This window comes from Mustela nivalis (assembly GCF_964662115.1).
Source record: "Mustela nivalis genome assembly, chromosome: 9".
Lineage (NCBI taxonomy): Eukaryota > Metazoa > Chordata > Mammalia > Carnivora > Mustelidae > Mustela > Mustela nivalis.
In genome coordinates, this window is record NC_139028.1 from 88,281,204 (window position 1) to 88,301,921 (window position 20,718).

Consider the following 20,718-nt stretch of genomic DNA (forward strand, 5'->3'; position numbering starts at 1 on the left):
CTCTTTCAGGCCATAATTGAAGCCACTATTTTAATCAAAGCTATCTTAAAAATCACTATTCAATATATGACATAAGATCTCGTGCTTTCTAGCTATGTTTTATTGTGTTCAGATAGCCAGCATATACTATGTCACAGGTTTTTGGTGTAGTGTTCAATCAGTTCATCAATCAGTGTTCATCAGTTCATATAACATTCACTGCTCCTCCCAACATGGGCCCTCCTTAATGCCCATCACCTGTTAACCCCATCCCCCACCCCCTCCCTTCTGTAACCCTCAGTTTGGTTCCCAATGGTCCAGAGTCTCTCACAGTTTGTCTCCCTCTCTGATTTCTTCCTATTCAGTTTTCCCTCCCTTTCCTTCTCTATTTCTTATGTTCCACATACGAGTGAAACCATATGATAATTGTCCTTCTTTTCTTGATTTATTTCATTTACCATAATCCCCCAGTTCCATCCACGTCGAAGCAAATGGGGGGTATTCACCCTTTCTGATAGTTCTTTTGTATTCCTTCTTATTAGGGCTTTATTTTTTTTTAAAGATTTTATGTATTTATCTGAGAGAAAGAGAGACACCTAGAGAGGGAACACAAGCAGTGGGAGCAGGAGAGGGAGAAGCAGGCTCCCCTCTGAGCAGGGAGCCCAATGTGGGGCTCCATCTCAGGACCCTGGGAAGGCAGATGCTTAACAACTGAGCAACCCAGGTGCCCCCTTATCAGGGCTTTATAAGAATCATCTATGCTACATCATTTGACTCTAAATTGCCTACTTTCCCTTATGAATCTGTCAAGAATTCATTTAGTAAACATTTATTGAACACTTTATTGAACTAAAATGGCAAGGAAAATTTTCTTCTTTTCAAAGGGCTTAGAGTCCAACTTAACTTATTCTTTTACACCAGATAAATAAGAAATAGTTCTGTCAAATCTGTCCCAATTGTGTCCCTTTTAACATTTATCACAACTAGACTCAATCTTATTTTTGAATATTTTTGCTGAATATAAGGCACATTTATTAAACACCAGCTCTCTAATGAAAATTTCCTGAAATGAAACATTGGTTCCATATTTTTAAAGTCATCTAATACTTAGGTTTTAATATCGAAGTGTCTGGAGTGGCTCCCGGGTAGAGGGGATAGTATAGGTATGAGACAGGCTTTTATAAATTCAGTCTGAAGAAAGAGCTAAGTGTCACCATGTCTACACAAAGATTAGATTCAATTAAGTGGGGAAAGGTTAAAATTGGAGGAAAACTAGCAGTAAATTCGTTGTTTGAAATGAATAATCTAAACAAGACATCTGGGAGATGGAATCTTTAACTTTTCAATCAATCTAAGTAAAACAAGGTGCTAAGTTGGCTGCCCCTACTGATTAAAACACCAGCAGAAAGTTAGGAATTTGAGTCTCATTTACATAAATTATTTATTCATCATCTCAGTATTCCTTACTATTAACCAATTTCCTAAGGTTTTATGGCCATCTGGACAACAGCAGTAATGGAGGAAATGGTGGAGTTTAAAACATGGTGATGGGTACTGTGTTTGATAAAATTAGTGTCCTCTCACAAACTTAAACTTATCATTATATTTGAGCCTGAGCTTTGCCAGTAAAGGCAGAGAAGATTTAAGTTCCTATACTGCCTATGAAATTATGCTTACTGACTAAGACACAACTGACATGTCTTTGATAGGACACCTGGGGGCACCAGTATAGGATTTATGTGTCAAGATCATTAAACCTACAGATTAAGAAGATCCAGAGTTTCAGTAAGAGAATTATTTACTCAAATGTCTGCTTAACAATGATGATACTGGGGTTTACATCAAAATAATTCATGAGATGAGATACATATAAGAAAAAAATAAGCCTCTTCAGGTCTTTTACAATCATTATCCAGACTTAGTAGACTTTCTTGATTAATATGAGAGGAATATTTAAAGTGATGTCACACGCTATGTTCTGATGAGGAGACTAAGATATCTCTTTGAAGAGATGATTCACAATTCATTTCACAATGAATTGTGTTTGCAAAGGACTACAAACACCAAATATCATATGTTACTTATAAATGCAACAATGTTACAGATAAATGCCATGACTTAGCTAAAACAAATCTAAATTTATGTTGAAACCCTAGCTAAACGATTGTTATGGGTCAGGGTCAAAGGAGTCTTTGGGTGATTTCTGGTCACCAGAACTCGCCTGGAAGAAATGGAAGTAGGGTAGTGTTTTCCAAAGTCCTAAGCATGAAAACTGGTCAGCTTGAAGAGGGGCTATAGTTATTGAAGGGAAGTGGAGGACAAAAGCTCTAATATGAGAAATTTGCAATGTCATATGAAGGAGCAGCTGCCAAACTAAAAAGTGAGAATTAACAGATGACCAAGATAGACTGAGACTGAGTTGAATGTGTCTGTTGCCAGGAGTGCAGGAAGAAGCACATTTTGTCTGGATACTCACTCCCTCTGGTTCTAATTTACTAGGGACTAGAAAACAATTATTGACAAATTAGTGGAGTCAAATAGCTAGAGTTCAGACCTAGGAATAGCACTATATCATAGTCACTTCTAAACATATTGCCTTGGTTTTTGTTTGTATGTTTTGTTTTTGTTTTTGTTTTTTGTTTTGTTGTATTGTGTTGCTATTCAAGCATCTTAAGTATATGGACGCCATCTCAACAAGAAGGGGGGCAGGGAAGGGAATGAAATGAGGGCCTTGTGTCAGCTCAGTTGCTTCAGGAAGCAAATACTATGACAGAATTAGAAGCAAAAGTTATTTTGTAGAGAAAGGCCAGTAAAAAAACACGAAGGGGAGAGTAGGTGGTGACTGACTTTAGATGGTACATGTCTGATACCTATGAAGGGAGAGAGGGAAGGAAGGAATCAGCAGCAGGAAGAGCTTCATCATGCACTGGAGCTCTCAGAAACTCTCAGCCAGCTCACTGAGAAGCCCAGAGAAGAAATCCTGCACTGAGCATAAATGGCCAGAGTCTAGCACCCCTGTTGCCTTCAGTTACTGGATGGAGGGGCTATAACCTTGTTGGGAACAATGTAGTATATTCCAATAACATGGTAGCTAGAGATTATCAGCTACCACACTCCTCACAGGACCTTTTCTCTTATCATGATATCTGAGCCACAGAACTCTGTTGCTGCCATAGTCCACCTTCACTCTGCACAATTTTTTCCATAGTTTCAGAGTAGTTGCTCCATTTTCCTTTGACCCTTTCTACATAAAAGGAAACTTGAAATAGAGAGGTTAAGGGGATGCGTTACATCATCTCACGTTGCCTTTGTTCTGAAAACTGCTACTGATGACCATCTCCATCCTCGACCATCCATTCTAAATGCCTCTTACCTTCATTTATCACCTCTGCAGGTCTTGGTAGCTTACACGTATAACCTAAACCTTCATTCCTAAGTCTCTGGTAATCATGCATATCTCAAGCAAGGATAATTTCATGTGATAATTCATAGCAACAATAGTTCAACAGAGTCCCAAGAGAAACCACATAAAGCACTTCAGTTTCACATGTATTCTTCTCTGTCCCAAAGTAGAAAAGCAACCCTATCTCCTCCTGCTAATTCAGAATCTTGGCTAGAATTGTCCTGACCAAGATGGTGATGCTTCTCATCTGCTGGTCCCTTTTCCCAAGGAGTTCAGAGTTCTCAGGCAGCAGCCATAACTTACAGTTCAATGGGATCTGCTCTATCATCTGGAAGAGATCTTCTTCCTTTGGGGACCAGGATCTCTCACCCTACATATCCCAGTCTTTCAAGGATGAAAAGAATAAAGTCTTCAGTGACTCAAGAATCTGATAACAAAGTAAATACATAAATAAATACATAGTTAAGAAGAAATAGAGGAACTATCTAAGGATATAGTAAACTGCCGCATTTTACCAGACCACACTCTTCCTTTATACAAGTTTATTTCTGTGATACAAGAGTGAACCTAGGAATGCACCTGAAATAGTGATATACTAAAACAATGCATTGACAAAGACCATCAACAGATAGCCTTCTCTCAAGCTATTTAAAATACAAGCTATAAGAGTACAACATACTTTTCAATGTCTCTAATTTCAAAGGCTTTCTGTGACACCCATGACCATCTCTCCATCATCAATGTTCTAAATAAATGATATATATGAGAACAAGACATAGCCTTTATTCCAACATTATGTGTCTGCTCACATCCCCATTTTCCTAAAGGAAATTTGATACTTTTCCAATTTCCATACCAGCATCCTTGTTTGAACCTAATAAAGGACTTCAGGTGTCTGTTCACTCTCTCTCCTCCAACATTCATCCCTCTCCCTGGCTTCTAGATTCAAAACCTCTTTAGAGGGTTCCTTCTCATGCTGATGCATCAAATGCAGACTTTGTTCTGTCACTTAATAGGAAAAAGATTATTTAACACCCCATGTTTAAGCTATTTTCCCATTCATAAATCTGTGCATTAAAATATTTTAATGACTGCAATAGAAAAGCACTAAAGAAAATTTGAAGTTGAAACAAGGGGGTTTCAGCTCTGCTCCAACAAGTCAAATCAGCATGAGGGTAAGGCAATTATCCAGTCTTTCTGAATTATTTTTTTATTGTAAAATAGAGATAAAAATCAAAAAAATATAAAATCAAATAACATTTTCTGAAGTAAAGTGAAACAAAAGATGTGAAAATCCATTGTAAACTCTGAAATAGTATGAAGTGTATGAAGTGATATAATTATTAATTAGATTATAATTATTTATAATCCAAAGGAATATATCACCATTAATCAAGTCTTCACTTGGTCAGAACAAAATAATGGGAAGACAGCTGCACTTTGTAGAATACCTTTATAATGCACAAAGTATTGTCTACTCACCATATTCTAAAATTAACCAACTTTATCACTTTCTTTTATTATCTGATCTTGGCCAATTATTTGGAGTTTAGCCATGGCTTTTTTTTTTTTTTTAAGATTTTATTCATTTATTTAACAGACAGAAATCACAAGTAGGAAGAGAGGCAGGGAGAGTAAGCAGGCTCCCTGCTGAGCAGAGAGCCCGATGCGGGGCTTGATCCTAGGATCCTGAGATCAGGACCCAAGCCGAAGGCAGAGGCCTTAACCCACTGAGCCACCCAGGTGCCCTGGTTTTGTTTTTGTTTTTGTTTTTTTTTAAACTGTCATCAGGATTAGTAACTTGTCTTATAAAGTTCTGAGGCTAATTGTGAAAACACGTGAAATAGTTAAATCAAAGCATTTTACACACTGTAATGTGACAAGCAAATCACAGTCTTTGTCTTTATTCACCTTTGTTTTAGAGTGATTTTAAAAATCTATCTCAGTTTGGTCCTACCTAAACAAGTTTAAGTCTAGTGATACTAGACTAGGGATACTTTACAGTATCCAAAGTCATATATATTTGAAATTTGGTATCAGAAGATTTAAAGCAAACACATTTGGTTTCAAGGGGTGTGTGTGTGTGTGTGTGTGTGTGTGTGTATACACATGCACACACATGCTTGCACCTACATACTAATATCAACCATATGGTTCCAGATCAGAGTTGGTCAAGAGAGGACCTTGCATGTGGTTTGGAAGACAGAAATGAGGTAGAGCAAACGCCCCTTGAAAGTTGTTGCAGTCAGACATGATAAAGGTCAACACAATAAGGACAGACGAAAAGATGCCCAGCAAATCCAAGCTTGTCCATGTTCTCTTCTGCTCCACATCCAGCTACTGCCTGACTACAGGCTCTCTTGGCCAACAGCAACACTAGGCCCAGTACCAGAGTCCTGGCTAAAAATCCACAACGTAGCAATGTCATTTCTGTAGAGACTGTGGTCCATATTGGCTCTGACCTGTCCACGTACACCCGTGTATCAGGCAGGCTGGTTAGCAACTGCTACTCTGACTCGGACTTCCCCTTTTCAGACCTCCACTTCACTTCTTCTACATTTCCTAATAATCCCCAGGTTTCCATAAAACTTACACTTCCTCTATTTGCTGACTGATACAAAGATGACATATTTCTCATGCCTGTTCCAAAGCTATGACAAATTTGATACCTATGCAAAGCTAAATATGCACCCCAAGAATGTACAAAACTGTTATCATTAGTTTTAAAAGCATGAAGAACTTTTTTCCCTTTTGATATATAGATTTTATAACATTTAGCAGCCGAAGTAAATACTTAATGCCTTTAAGTGCTCTAAAAAATTTAGAGACTCTCGGGTAACAAAGAACCCTAGAAACTACTTTCTCTGTGTCTTTACAAGGTAGATAAGGAAAGTGCCTCCCAGAGTTGTCAAATCATTTGCCTAAGTTCCTTCAGAGTCAGTGACTTGCTCTTCTGTTAAAAGCAGATTTCTTAAGCTGTCCCCTTACCTCATTATGGAATGCAAACCATCTTGCTCAATAGATGCATTTAATTCAGAAAGTCTATGTCTACGTTTCAACTTCCTTTTCTTATCCATGATCCTATTCCCTACTCTTTGTTCCACTTCTTTTTCGTCTTCCTCTCTAGGAGCTTCTGGGCCAGGCAAAGTGAACTGTGTTGCTCTTATCTTACCTAAGCATAACACTGAGATTCCTTCTCCCCTCCTCACTTTGGCCTAAAATAATAACATAAACAATCTCCCAGTCATATCTGACATTTAGTGTATTCCTTATAACCTGCTCTATTAGTAATATCCATTCTCAGTTATCTTTGTTTACTGGTTGTTATTTCAAAGATAATGAAATAGGGGAGCGTTGGTACAGATTGGATTTTTCATGAATAAAACTATTAAATGAATGGTGCACTGAAATCTATTCAGGCAGAGGAAATACACTCCATTATAACAGATGTCAGTGCATGTTGATGAGTACCCATCTGAATATAATCATTGGAAATGAAAATTTCAGAGGCCAAAAAAACCCTGCAGGTTGCCTTGTCTTAGGTCAGCATTGGAAAGTTTTAGAAAGAATACGCTGCTCCCCCAAAATGCATTGGTACTACAGTGGTCTTCTCCAAAATTAAATCCTGTTTTGCCCAGAAAAAAAAAAAAAAGATATGTTTCTTAAAACACTGCACCTGTCATTTACTTCTTCCTTTGCCTAGGACAAAATAAAAACTGTCCTTTCTCAGGACAGTTTTTATTTATTGTAACTAGATGTTGGTAAATTCAGTCATTTACTTTAACAGGTTTGTTACCTCCATGTGTAATTTTTCACTATTTATTCCAACATTTCCTGACTACCTCTTGTATGCCAGACTTGGTAGAAAGTGTTAGGGTTATGGAATGCAAGTCATTAGATTCTAAATTTTATGAGAGAGGAGCCTTGTACTTCTTATTCACCGATAGTATACTCTCTGCCTAGCATTTACCTGATACAAAGGAAGGGCTCAATAAATTATATTTATTTATTAACTGAACGAATGAACGAATGAATGAATGAGAAATCTCTGGCTGCAAAGAGTTCACAGTCTAGTTCGCTATCTATCATAAGAATGATATAAATGTGGAACTGATGGAGCTGACAGGAGGAAAAATCTAATTGATGTTCTAATTCAAGTCTCCCACTATAGAAAGTGGGTTAAGTGACTTTTTGGACCACTGAGGGAAGAAACTCACCTCTAGTAAGACAGTGAAGGAGAAAGTCATGCCTGATTTCAATCCAGAAGGGCAAGTAGGCGGGAAAAATGTCCAAAGGCAAAAGAACCCCAGACATCTTATGCGATATTTGCCATTACTCTTGGAAACTCCAAAAAGCCAGAAAAAGGAGCTGAGATCCCTGAGGAGTTAATTGTTTTACTAACAACCAAGAGGAACTTAGCAAAATAAAAAAGAAGCCTTGTGGTCTGACAAACAAGGCTTTTTGGAATATATTTAAAGTTCTTTCAAAGATATAGAATAAAAATGAAAAGTGGCATAAAGCCAGCTAATCAAACAAACAAACAACCCTTCATTTCATTATTTATGTTTCAATCAGCTTTGTTAAAAAAAAAAAAATGGGGTTATATATAAAAGGCACTGGTAAAGCACCTAAAAATTTGTGTCCTGACAAAAGAGAGCAAATCAGAAAGTTCACCCTAGTGGGCTGCTATAGCATTTTTGTATATTTACAATAAGGTCTAAAACTACAGAATCTGCTGGTAAATCATAAACATTTTCAATTCAGTTAGGAAATCAAGAATATCTAGAGTAGTAGGAAAAATATGAAGCTTAAATCTAAAATTAAATCCATGAGTATAAACAATTCAACCAAGAGCCAGGTGTTGGATACAAAATCAACTAAAATTTTAGCGACTTCAGTGTTATTTTAGCTAGCAGGAATCATTTCAGAAGGCTGGGAGGCACAGCTTGCCATGCCCAAGAGATTGAGCTTAAGTCCCAAACTTAGAATAGAGCCTTTCCTGGTTATGCTGTTGGTATTTTAAGAAACATGACAGCCCCATCTGCCATCCATATGAGAAGTCACTCTTTCCAAGATGTCACTGAATTTATGCCTGTAACCCCAAACTAACAGGAAAAGGAAATATCATTCTCCCTCATCTCCTTCCAAGAAAGGTTTAATGTGCAATAGTCTAGCACTCTTTCCAAGAAGATAACCAAAGATCTTTTTTTCTACATATATATATATTTTTACAAATATATATATACATATATATATATATATATCAAAGTATGTCAATATCCAAAAAGTATAAAAGTTAAAAAAGGGTAGCAATATACACAATGATTATTTTTACCCTAGAACTTCTTTGCCAGACATTCACTAATCATTCTACATGCATTATCTCATTTAAATCTAATCCTTACAATGATTCTAGGTTTAGTTATAGCTATAATCATTTTGTAGATGGAAAAAGAAAAACATCTTTGAAGCTAAAATTTACTGGTTCAGTCAATCCACAAAGATAGCAAAATTATAGGCCTGGAACCCAATCACACATTTTTCTGAAGCCAGATTTCATGCTCTTAACTATTCTGACATAGTGTTTCTATAATCACATTACTCCCCTGAGATTATAATCTTTTAACAGCTCCCATCATCTGTATCAAGGTTCCTCATTCTGCTTTAAGTTGGTTGTAGATAGAATTCTAGGTGTCTATGAACATGGATGAGGGAAAAAAAAACCTTACATCTTTATTTTTACCAATCTTTAATGTACTAAGCAATATATATCACAATTTTAAAAAATTGGTTCAATCCGAATGCCTTCCTTTGAAATTCTAATAGCATTGTTTTATATCATCTAAAAATCCCATTCTGAGAAGGGGTCCATAGGCTTTACTAGACTGCCAAAGAAGTTCATGGCACACAAAAATTTAGGAAACCCTGCCCCATATGATATAATCCAAACCCTTTTATATGGCATCCAAAATTTTTCATGTAGTCTATTGGACAAGGAGCATTTTCTGGCCCAATCTGAGCCCATCAGAATATTTCAGAATGATTTTTTTTTTTTTAACCTGGAATTAAGGATTGAGTCAGCTTCTCTCTTTGGACAGAATTTTAAAGTTGTTAGGCTATAGAGTCTTTTGTGGCTGTTTCCCTCCATCATGGCCAAAGGAGCCTATATGTGTTAAAAGAAAATAAAGCTAAATAAATACATCCACAAATAAAAATAAATTAGTAAGATTTAATCACCTCTATGGCTTTATGATTCCACCTCCCAGGCTTATTTTAAAATCCTTCTAAGCAGTTATCTTGGCACTTTGTATTTCTTTCCAAGTCCATCCTGCTTATCATTAAGCAGCACACTCAGGGCAATTTTTCTAAACAATGACTACGTTGACATCACATTACTCCCCCCAAAATTCCATGACTCCTTATTGTCTACAAACCAAACTGCAGACTCTTTCAATGGATTGACATTCAAGAACTTTTATGTAATGGACCCATATTGGCTTTCCAACTTAAGTCTTCAAATTCTTCCTTTCCATCATCCTGTATTACAGCCAAAATGAATCAATTACTCTTCTTGTTTGTAGCCCCTTATTTTCCTTCCTCCATGCTTTTAATTAACCTCCTCCTTGTAGCTGGGATACCTCTGTAATCCTCACAAATCTAAATCATACTTACTTGTCCAGGTCCAGCACAAACACAACCAAACTCATCCAGTCCTAATTTCTGATTCTTCTCAGGAGAAAAAAAAATCTATTCTTTGAGTTCTGTGTATCATTTACCTATACTTTTCACTGGCCATTTTCCCTACTCTAATTATACAATTATTTAATATATAACATTTTCCCACAATAGTAATAGTAATAGTAGTAATAACAATTGAGCATTTATGCCCGGTACTACTGAACGTTTTCTTAGAACTATATTTAACATTCACAATGTCAATTAGAACCTATTACTATGCTATTTTATAGGTGAAGAAACTGAGATACTAATAATTAAACAATCTTACCAAAGGATGGAAGCACTTACCTTCAAACCCTGGCAGTCTGACCCTAAAGCTCACCCGTGGCCATGCTCTACTATTCTGCCTTCTGAAACATTTCTTGATTTGGTACAGTTTAACAGCTTACAAAATGTCCAACACGATGTCTTGGGTATAATCTGTGCTCAATAAAGACTTGGGTAAATCGAGATTTACCGAAAATTTAGAGATTTACCTATGAATCACAGAGTTTGAGACAAAATGAAAGTTAGAAAAGCCAGTCTCTCCTTTTAAAAAATATTTTATTTCTTTTCAGTGGAGTCATCAGCTGTGATCTTAAGTTTTTTTTTTTTTAATATTTATTAAGCTAAATGAAGTATGTAACATGATGGCCCCACTTAATAATTGTCCAATAGATGTTAATGGTAGTTATTGGGGTGTGTGTGGGTTTCTTGCTGTTATTTTTGTTCTTGTTACCACAGTGAGTTAGGAAGAAATGTTTCTTACTCCCACTGTATATCAGAGAATAATGAGTGGTCAACTGGTTGAACAATATGGTAAAGACTATTGTTTAGTAGGTTTCAAAGCCAGAACTTAAACCTGTGGCTTTTCATTTCCAGCCTTTGGCTCAACCCCATAGACCTCACAGCTATCACCTAATCTCAAGAATCACATCTGCTTCTTTAAGAAAGAGTAGAAATGAAATCCATTCATTACTGGTCTGTGACATATTTAGTAGCATTCAGAAATTCAATTTCTATAATCATCTTTATTCATTTATTGAAAACAGAAGTTGTAATGGGGAAAAAAATTGAAAACGATTTATGTGCTTAACACCAAAGAATTCAAGATGTTATGCAGCTTCAATTTTTAAATAGCATTTTCTTCTACCTCAGAATTACAAGTTTAGGGAAAATAACCAACTTTTGTTTTGAAGTCCCGGGTTTTTATCATTTCATGGCAAATTCTAAAATGCTTAAAGATAACATCTTTGATTCATTCTGGCTGGAAAGATAAAGCCAGCCTAATAACAATTGCTGGTATTCCAACTTCAAAAGATACATACTGCTAAGTCATTCCCTAGTTATGATCTATCATCCTTTCTGAAGAATAAAAACTGTTGCATACGCTATATGGACAGAAGGGGAAAAATTAAATTTAACAGCTTTCTGCAACAGACATGTCTTTCTCTAGAGACAACTCCAATTATCTTAACCATAATAAGAAGTTAATTGTTAGTAGCCTTCCCTCTGCCAGCTTTCTTCAAGTTCAGTCCGCAAACAAGCAGATTGCCTTCAAAGTAAATAGAGATTTATTGCAAGGATAGGGAAATGTGAGCACTTAAGCTAGAAGCAATGACCCAAGTGGTTCATATTCCATTCCATCTCTGACTTTCACCGTGACTCCAAACAGATGACAAATTAGACTTGATTTGAACTCAACAGCTGTCCTCTCCCCACCTCAGCCCCCCCTTTCTTCACCTACCCGAATATGATCCTCTTCCAAAATACCCCACCTATGATAATGACACATTATCTACTCAGTCACTGTGTCCCTTTCACGATCCCTACAAAGATCTTTATTCAACTGTGCTTGCCCTCTTCTAATGCCTGCCCTGATGCTGAAGAATTAGGTCCCTTTTATGCTATCGGTTCTACGACTTGCCTCTCCAGATTTTGTGAGTTCACGTTGGCTCTTTAATGTTTTGTCTAAAGCAAAAAGTAGCAAACCCAGCCATTGTGTCAGACCAGAGAGATCCTATACCTTTAAACGAAAAGGGAACATGTTGCAACAGGAATATCATATTCATTAGCAACAAGATAGTCTTAGCTTGTAAAGTGCTTGGCAAACTGCCAGACCTCAATTAGCATTCCCCCTCTTTTGAGATTACTAAACCTTCATTTCTTTTTTTTTTATTGTATTTTATTTTATTTACTTATTTGAGAGAGAGAGAGAGAGAGAGAGAACACGAGAAGGGGGAGAGTCAGAGGGAGTCACAGACTCCCTGCCGAGCAGGGAGCCCAACCAGGACCCGATCCTGGGACTCCAGGATCATGACCTGAGCCAAAGGTAGTGGCTTAACCAACTGAGCCACCAGAGTACCCTAAGTCTTCATTTCTGACCAGTATCTTTCCTGTCTCTCAAGTAAAACTGAGAAAGGGAACTCAGAACTAGAGTTTTGATAGCACCATATCATACAGTTTCATTGTCCACATCAAAACCAACTGAGGCAACTGGGTGGCTCAGTCATTAAGCGTCTGCCTTCGGCTGGGGGTCATAATCCCAGGGTCCTGGGTTAGGGCCCCACATTGGGCTCCCTGTTCAGAGGGAAGCCTGATTCTCCCTCTCCCACTCCCCCTGCTTGTGTTCCCTCTCTTGCTGTTGTTCTCTATCAAATAAATAGAATCTTAAACAAACAAACAAACAAGAAACAAAACTGGCACTATTTTTATTATTTGGGTCAGTTTTATAGTTTCCCAAGTACTAGAACAATGCTGTTCTAGGGGCCACTTTTGGTGGTTCATTCAACTGCTCCATACAAGTATTCATAATAGAAAAAGAGAGAGAGAAAATGAGATGTAAACCTAACTTTAGGTTGGACTTCAGGTAGCAGAGAAATTCTAGAATGACTACATGATGTCATATCAACTGAAACAGGCCTTTTATTTTATTTTTTAAGAGTTTATTTATTTGACACAGAGAGAGAGATAGAATGAGTGATAGGAAGAGCAGAGGGAGTAGCAGACTTGCCACTGAGCAAGGGGCCGGATGAAGGACTCCATCCCATGAAGCCGAAGCCGGGATCGTGACCTGATAGTCAGATGCTTAATTAATTGAGCCACTCAGATGTCTCTGGAATAGCCCTTTCAGATTAAGACAGCACTGTCCAAACTGAAGGTCAAATCATCCATTAAGGTATGGAAGAAATAGAATTTCTTTTCCTACTTTTTAATCTTGAAGTTTCAAAACTTTCATTCACAGAATATTGATAAAGTAATACACTTGTTTAATTTGTTTTAAAAAAATCAATGTGCAAATATTGATGGAAATTCAAAAATATTTTACCTGTATTGGTGTATTATCAAAAATATTTGGAAACTACTGGATTATCACATTACCTAAATAACAGAAATATGCTTAGAGGTACTGTGACCTCTTAGCTATTCACTTTTGTTGAGCTATTCCCCCTTATCCTAGGGACTCAGAGCTAAAGCCAATTTTCTGCTTTTATATATAGTCCGGTTTACAAGAATAAAGGGCAGGGTGGTTGGCATTTCTGCCCATAAGAATACTCTTGGAACATAATCTTCAGATCTTTAAATTCCTCTAAACAAGAAATCTCACAGTCTCCCTAAAATCTCCCTTTCTACAAATACTAATGGCTCACCAAGGACTGCTGACTTTTTTCCCTGAATACTGCCTCAGTCTGTCCCTCTGCTCCATTTGCCCTACAGCGATGTCACAATGCACACTGTGATGGTGGTTCTCCTGGGATCATGTAGCGCCAGGTCTGGAGGTCAATACAAACTCTATCACATGGATAGCATATGTATTCTATCCTCTAAATCCAGGTTCATTTCCCAACATTCCCCTTACACTCACACTTCTGAAACACTGAATCCACTGCAGTTCCCCACGCATACCTAACGTTTCTTTAGATCTCCATATTTTTGGATAGTTTCAAGGACCTAAAATTCCCTTCATTCCCCTACTCTAAACCTTTATTCACCTACATAATTCCTGCTCTTTCTTCAAAATTCGGCTCTGTTCTGTTCTCACAAAAGACATGTTACTGCCCCCTGTTAGATATCTATCACTTTGTTTATTAAATTTATTCTTACCAAATTATATTCAAATGATCCATTTATGTGTCAGCCTTTTCCCCTAGATTGGAAGTTCTTTGAAGTCAAAGATTTTCTCTTATTATTTTTATATTCCCAGTGCTTAACGCACTATAGAGGCTCAAAAAGATTTATTAAACTGAATGTGTACTTTTAATTCTCCAGAATGTCATATGTAATAGAAAATTTAGGTATTTACCTAGGGCATCCCTAATCCAGTGCTCAGACAATGTATCCCTTGGCACTGAGCTAGTCCACAGTTTATACATGTGGGTAAGCCTGTAAGTAAATAGGAAAAAAAACAAAAACAAAAAGCAACCACAACAACCCTGTTATCAAATCAAGTATTTCCTAAAGAACATGGAGTCTGGTCATTCAAAGTTCCCTTGTTCTGCCACACTTGGTTGGATTTGGACTTGCAAGCTTTGCTCAGGAATTCAGAAGAACTAAAATTCTATGGGCAAGAGAGTGGAAAAACTTAAAGCTAAAGAGGATATGCTGAGGAGGATGTGGTGGGGAGGAAGAAGAGTGAGAGATGTAAGAAAACTAGCAAGATGGGAGAAAATTGGGTGCTTCATAAGAAGGTCCCCATTGCCCACCCCTACCCCTTCAGTTAATATTACTAATTTGTAAAATTTGTATATTTTTTTAGTAACTTGGAGTAACAGATAAAGGTTAAGTGTATGTTTATGTAAAGGTGAAAGATGAAAAGAGCATGAGAACAGGAATCCTGAGAAATGAGTCGTAATCCTGAGGAATTTGGATTTTACAAGCATGGAATTAGCAGGGATTAAAATGGATCATTATCTAGATTTCTGAGACGCCAAGAAGCCCTCGTTAACATCTGGAGAGAAAACAAAAACAAACTAGAAATATAAAATATATGTATCTGGAATATATTGTCTGAGCATGGTTAGGGATAACTTGGGTAAGTTATATATACATATATATAATATACATATGTTATATATGTAATATATATGTAATGTATAGGTATATAAGTATATGCTTATATAAGATATAAATGTTATATATCCATATATGATTATATAGTTTTACAAAATAGGTATAACTATATATTATATATGGTATACAATTATAAATATTACATATAGTATATATCCATATATATTCTATATAGTATATAATTATAAATATTTTTACACACACACACACACACACAGTACTAGCACTGCATTTGAAAAGACACATCAGGAATCCATTGGCAAGGTCTTTAAGAAAAACAGTGTAAAGAAGTAAAATTAATAGACATTATCAGATTCAAAAGAAGACCGTTAAGTTAGATTAGTCAGCAAAAACCTTTTTTGAAAAAGCTAGATTGAAATTGGGCTCTAAGTGATCCAGAGAAATGAGTTAACAGGACATAATTTAGTAAAGGAATAGTGATAGATGCAGAAGTAGAAGTTGAAAAACAAAAAAGAATCAATCTGTCTAGGGCAGGTGTATTTGAGACAAATAATATATTTTTCATACAGAAATTCAGCATCTCACCTCTTTGAACTGTATCAAAAAGCTTAGCTTTCTGACCAGGTGCATTCATTCATCTATCAGTCATCTCATTACCAATTTTTATGCTCTAAAAACCAGACCATCCTATCAAGAACTTTCAGGAATAAGAGCATCCTGAGCATCTTTGTCTAATAATTTCGAATTTCCCCCCATGGCCCTTTCCTACCCATAATACTTGAATTAAATTGACAAAAACAATTTTTTCTCTTACCACACTTTGAAGACTGACCTTAGCACTTTATATAATACTAAAGTCTTTCTTTCTTTTTTTTTTTTTTTTTTTTAGATTTTATTTATTTATTTGACAGACAGAGATCACAAGTAGGCAGAGAGGCAGGCAGAGAAAGAGGAAGGGAAGCAGACTCGCTGCTTCACAGAGAGCCCAATGCGGGGCTCGATCCCAGGACCCTGAGATCATGACCTGAGCCAAAGGCAGAGGCTTTAACCCACTGAGCCACCCAGGCGCCCCCACTAAAATCTTTCTAAATCAGTATCACTGAGTCTCAATATCTCACACTGATGATATCCAGAACATAAGGTAACTCAATGATACTTTGTAAAGTTCCATTCAAATTATGAGGAATTGTACCTGCTATTTTATATTTATTAGTGCTATGGGTGCTCACTGCTTTTACCGGAAAGACTGAGTTGAATTTTCTTGTTTCTCATGTAACAGTTGGAAAACCCTAGAAAAGCCTTGCCTCAGTTCAAATCCTTAACTCCCCACTGAGATTTTTGACCTTAGGCAAGTTACTTTGCTAGTCTCTGCAATTCTTTCATCTGTAGAATGTTGATGTTAATAATAAAACCTGTCTTATTTGTATCTATTAAATGAGATAATGTTAACATGTCTATTCATTACAATTAGACACAGTTATGAGAAGCAAAGACCCAGAGAAAGAAGTCCATAGATGACCAATCTGTATGGTGGCTTCATTGCACCAGGGATCAAGGACCTTTCCCTATTGTTACTAGACAATACTTAGCTTCAATTCTCATGGTCATTTCATTATCTTGGAGAGGGAACTGTTAACCTGGACTCAATACATTTTAAGCAGCAGGAGAAAGGCACAAAGGAAAGAGTATTGTTTACTAGTAAAGGACAATTTGGGGACACCTTATCTGATGGCCTCACTATTAACTCACCAGACAAAACCCATCACTTATGATCTACATGTGAAGGAGATTAGGGAAGGAGCAGAGAATATTTATTGTAACTGTAGGGGCTAAGGGCAGGCTTCCCCAAGATAGGTCACATTGGGATGAAGATTATTTTGAGTTAAAAAGCAATCAAGGGGCGCCTGGGTGGTTCAGTGGTTTAAGCCTCTGCCTTCGGCTCAGGTCATGATCTCAGGATCCTGGGATCGAGCCCCGCATCAGGCTCTCTGCTCAACGGGGAGCCTGCTTCCCCCATCCTCTCTCTGCCTGCCTCTCTGCCTACTTGTGATCTCTGTCTATCAAATAAATAAATAAAATCTTTAAAAAAAAATCAAAACCCAGCAGATTCAGGAAAAACTCTTTGCCTCCCTTTCAACTAAGAATTTAGATTCTTAGTTTTTAGAATTTAGATTCAACCTAAGAATTTAGATAAAGAACCTGCTCTAGTAACAGAGTTATCACTATAGATAAAGTTCTAACATGAACTAGGCATGGGAGACAAGGAAGACCCTAGCAAGGTCTGTTTGGTCACAGTCCTCTATGTCCTATTGTTTATGAACGGCACAACAAACATTTGTTTACAATCTTCCTTTGAATTGCATTTCTTTTATTTGAAGTCCCAGAACCCTACCCTCTTCTCTTAAGTTCAAAATGAAATATATACTTCATTTTTGCCTGTCTTTGGAATCTCATGTTCGTGTGGATTTTCTGTACATAGGAAATTAAATTTGATTTTCTCTATTCATCTGTCAGGAACAAATCTGTTAATCCATCAGTTTGATCCTTAGTCTTGCTAGAAGGACCCTGAAGAGCAGAGAAAATTCTCCCACCTTGACATAATGCTTTTTAGTTTTTAGTTAGTCGTTTTTTTTTTAAAGCTATAATCAACAGATTTTCTTATCTGCAACCTCATTGTTATAAAATACAAATTCTACTTAGAATCCCAGTTAGTTCCATAATAATTACATGAAGATTTCTTATGCCATTGAAATCATAAATCTATTTCATGGACCAACTAATGCTTGTCTCATTTGTGTTACAAAGAATGTCAATACGATTTAGCATTCATACAAGCCTAAAATATATATATTGCCTTAGAATGAGGCAAAGAAGCATTATTTTGGAAAAATATGAAAAATAGCAATTTGGGAAAACTAGATTTTTTGTTGTAATAAGAACTTCCCAGTTTATATGGCTTCCATATATGACATTTATTCATAAGTTTAAACTAAAATATCGTAAGTTCTTAGTGTGATAAATAGTCAAAAGAAAATAGGCATGCTTATAAATGATTAGTCTACAAAATGTCATCTGTTAACATCTTTTCTGAACAAACATAAAAGCCCATGCTTCCAATTTACTTTTCTACCCAATCAACTCATTACTTAGGATGTGATTAATGTACCATTACTTAATATCACTAATGCATGTATTTAGTCACATGGATCACATACTTAGAATAAAAACTTGCCAGAAGTGAATAATTGGGAAAGTTTAGGTCTCAATGCAGTGAGATCACTTGTGAATCAATCAATAATACCTTCAAAGGAATTAAGGCACCTGATCCAATTGGGAATAGAGCTGCTCTGAAAATTACATGGGTAAATTTGCTGGTTTTTTTGTTTTGTTTTGTTTTGTTTGTTTTTTTTTTTTTTGGAATAATATTATTTTGCAGCACTATATTGGGTAAGAATTTGGGTTCATGTTCAAAATGGCTGGAAGTCTAAAAATACTTTTATGACCATATGTTCAAAAAAATAGTTATCTCATCGGAAAACTACAATGAAGATTGCTAATGTTTTAAGGACTTACTACAGATATATTAGTGTCTGATGGAAATAACCTTTTAAAATGGGGGGGGGTAAGGTGTTAAGAACTATAAATAGAACTAAAATGAGTGATAGACTAGGGATATTTTTGCAAAGCAGCTTTAGGAAAGCTAAAGGAAGGAAAGTAAACTATACTCAAGCTAGAATTTATAATCCTGAGTTGGTTACTGTGGAAAAAAAAGGTATCCATATAAGAGGGGAACAAAGAAGACTAATAAAACCAGCTTTTACGATGTTCCTGTTGTGTTCTTATGTACTCTGTCTTGGAGCACCTAATCCTACAAATTGGAAAAGGATTTTGAAAAAACATATTTCAGTCCATGTGGCTACTTCTCTCTAGCTATTATGGCTGAAAATATGGGAGAGGGGGAGGAATTGCCTTTTTTTTCCCATTTAAAGAAAATAATCTGAAAGTATAGTGATATCTAGAAGACAGAAGTCAACTAATTACTTTAAAGAAGAATACTATAAGTAATGGCATGCAGGGTGAAATATTTCTTCTACTGAATATAGGTTCTATGTTTAAGATATCTATCAAAAGACAGTGTGTGGGAAGAACTCTTGTCTGTGGTCCTATCTAGTGGTATACTGAAGCCGCTAGTACTAGGAAGCAAGAGCCCAGTGTTATATTTTCAGGAATCCTGACAACTGGTTTTTAAATGCAGCTACCGTTAAAAAATTACATTATATAAACTTAAAATATAAAAATTATTTTAAAGCCAAAGGTAATAAATACTAAAAACTGATCACTTTCTAATTTTTTTATCATATTTCACTATTAACTATGGTCTTTAGTTTACTGGTATGTATTTTATCTGTATAATGGAAATACTATATTATATATCATATATGTAATATATGTATATAATTATTACATAATTGCATCTCTTCTCAATTCCAAGTTCAGGGACATCATATCAGTAGTTTGAACTTGGCCATGCTTGGAGTATTTACATCATGAAAACCATTAAATGCTAGAAATCTAGGGTTGATTTATTATTTTGTTGATTGTCTAGATTTAAAGTGATGGGAAAATGTTAATAATGAAGATTAAATTTAAAGTGGATCATGTCTCCAGGTGTTATGTTATGAATTTCCCCCAAAAATGAGAAAATAAGCTTCCGGCATTCAAAACCTATTATCCAAACCAGCAAAGAAATTCCTTGCATGATTAAAGAATGAATAAAGTTGCAATCTTACTCATTAAAGTAAATTAAAATTTCAGTCAAATGTTCATGTTTCCACACTCATGTATCAATGTCATGAGTGACACCTTTGTCAAATATGATAGTAATCAAGCATTTATTTTGTTAGTTCATTGCTGAATTTCAACTATAAGTAAAATGCAAATAGAAGAGTTTGACGAAATCATTTGTTGAGTATCATTTGACTGTGTGGAATTTGTAATAAAGAATATTATTTAATTTCATAATTATTTATAAATGTGCTATACAGTCTTTATATCATTAAAGTTTATTATAAACTTAAGTACATATACATGCATGTTCTTTTATCAGAGAGTCTATTGTTAAACATCTCCAGTACACCACCATCAAGTGGTGTACATCAAAATCTAAGTTAGAGTATTATTCTAAAAAAATATGCCACCCCAACAACACTATGGCCCTGTGCTCTAAAAATTAACCAATCCATTCTTGAATCTATTTATATTTTAACCTGTATTTCCTTTTACCATGAACTATATCAGTTATGATGTAAATTATTGCTTATCCCAGACTAGTTGAAGACTTTAGCTATAACATGTAGGAATTTGATGAATTTATGTTCATCCTTCGTGTATTCCATTTATGAATTCATGTATCTCAATCACCTCTTTTTTCAGCTTCCATTATTCTAAAATGAAGATCTTTTACCTAACTGATTGGGCCCCTATCTTTGCTCATCTCTGTGGTTCAGAAATCCCCTATAAATCAAAGACCATGATATACATTCACTTGATCAAAATTTTTTTTTCCATATTATCCACTGATATTTCCA

At 35.9% G+C, this 20,718-nt stretch overlaps 1 long non-coding RNA gene across 3 annotated transcripts in view; it reads right to left on the bottom strand.

The window, feature by feature from the left end:
- LOC309840803 overlaps positions 1 to 20,718 on the bottom strand; it is a 531,584-nt gene that overhangs the window by 328,835 nt on the left and 182,031 nt on the right. The window contains exon 1 of one of the 3 annotated variants that reach the window (XR_014298803.1): positions 3,686 to 3,745. The exons of the other annotated variants lie outside the window; for them this stretch is intronic. This is a non-coding gene — a long non-coding RNA (uncharacterized lncRNA). Of the gene's footprint in view, positions 1 to 3,685; positions 3,746 to 20,718 lie in introns of those variants that run through there. 3 annotated transcript variants of the gene reach the window in all.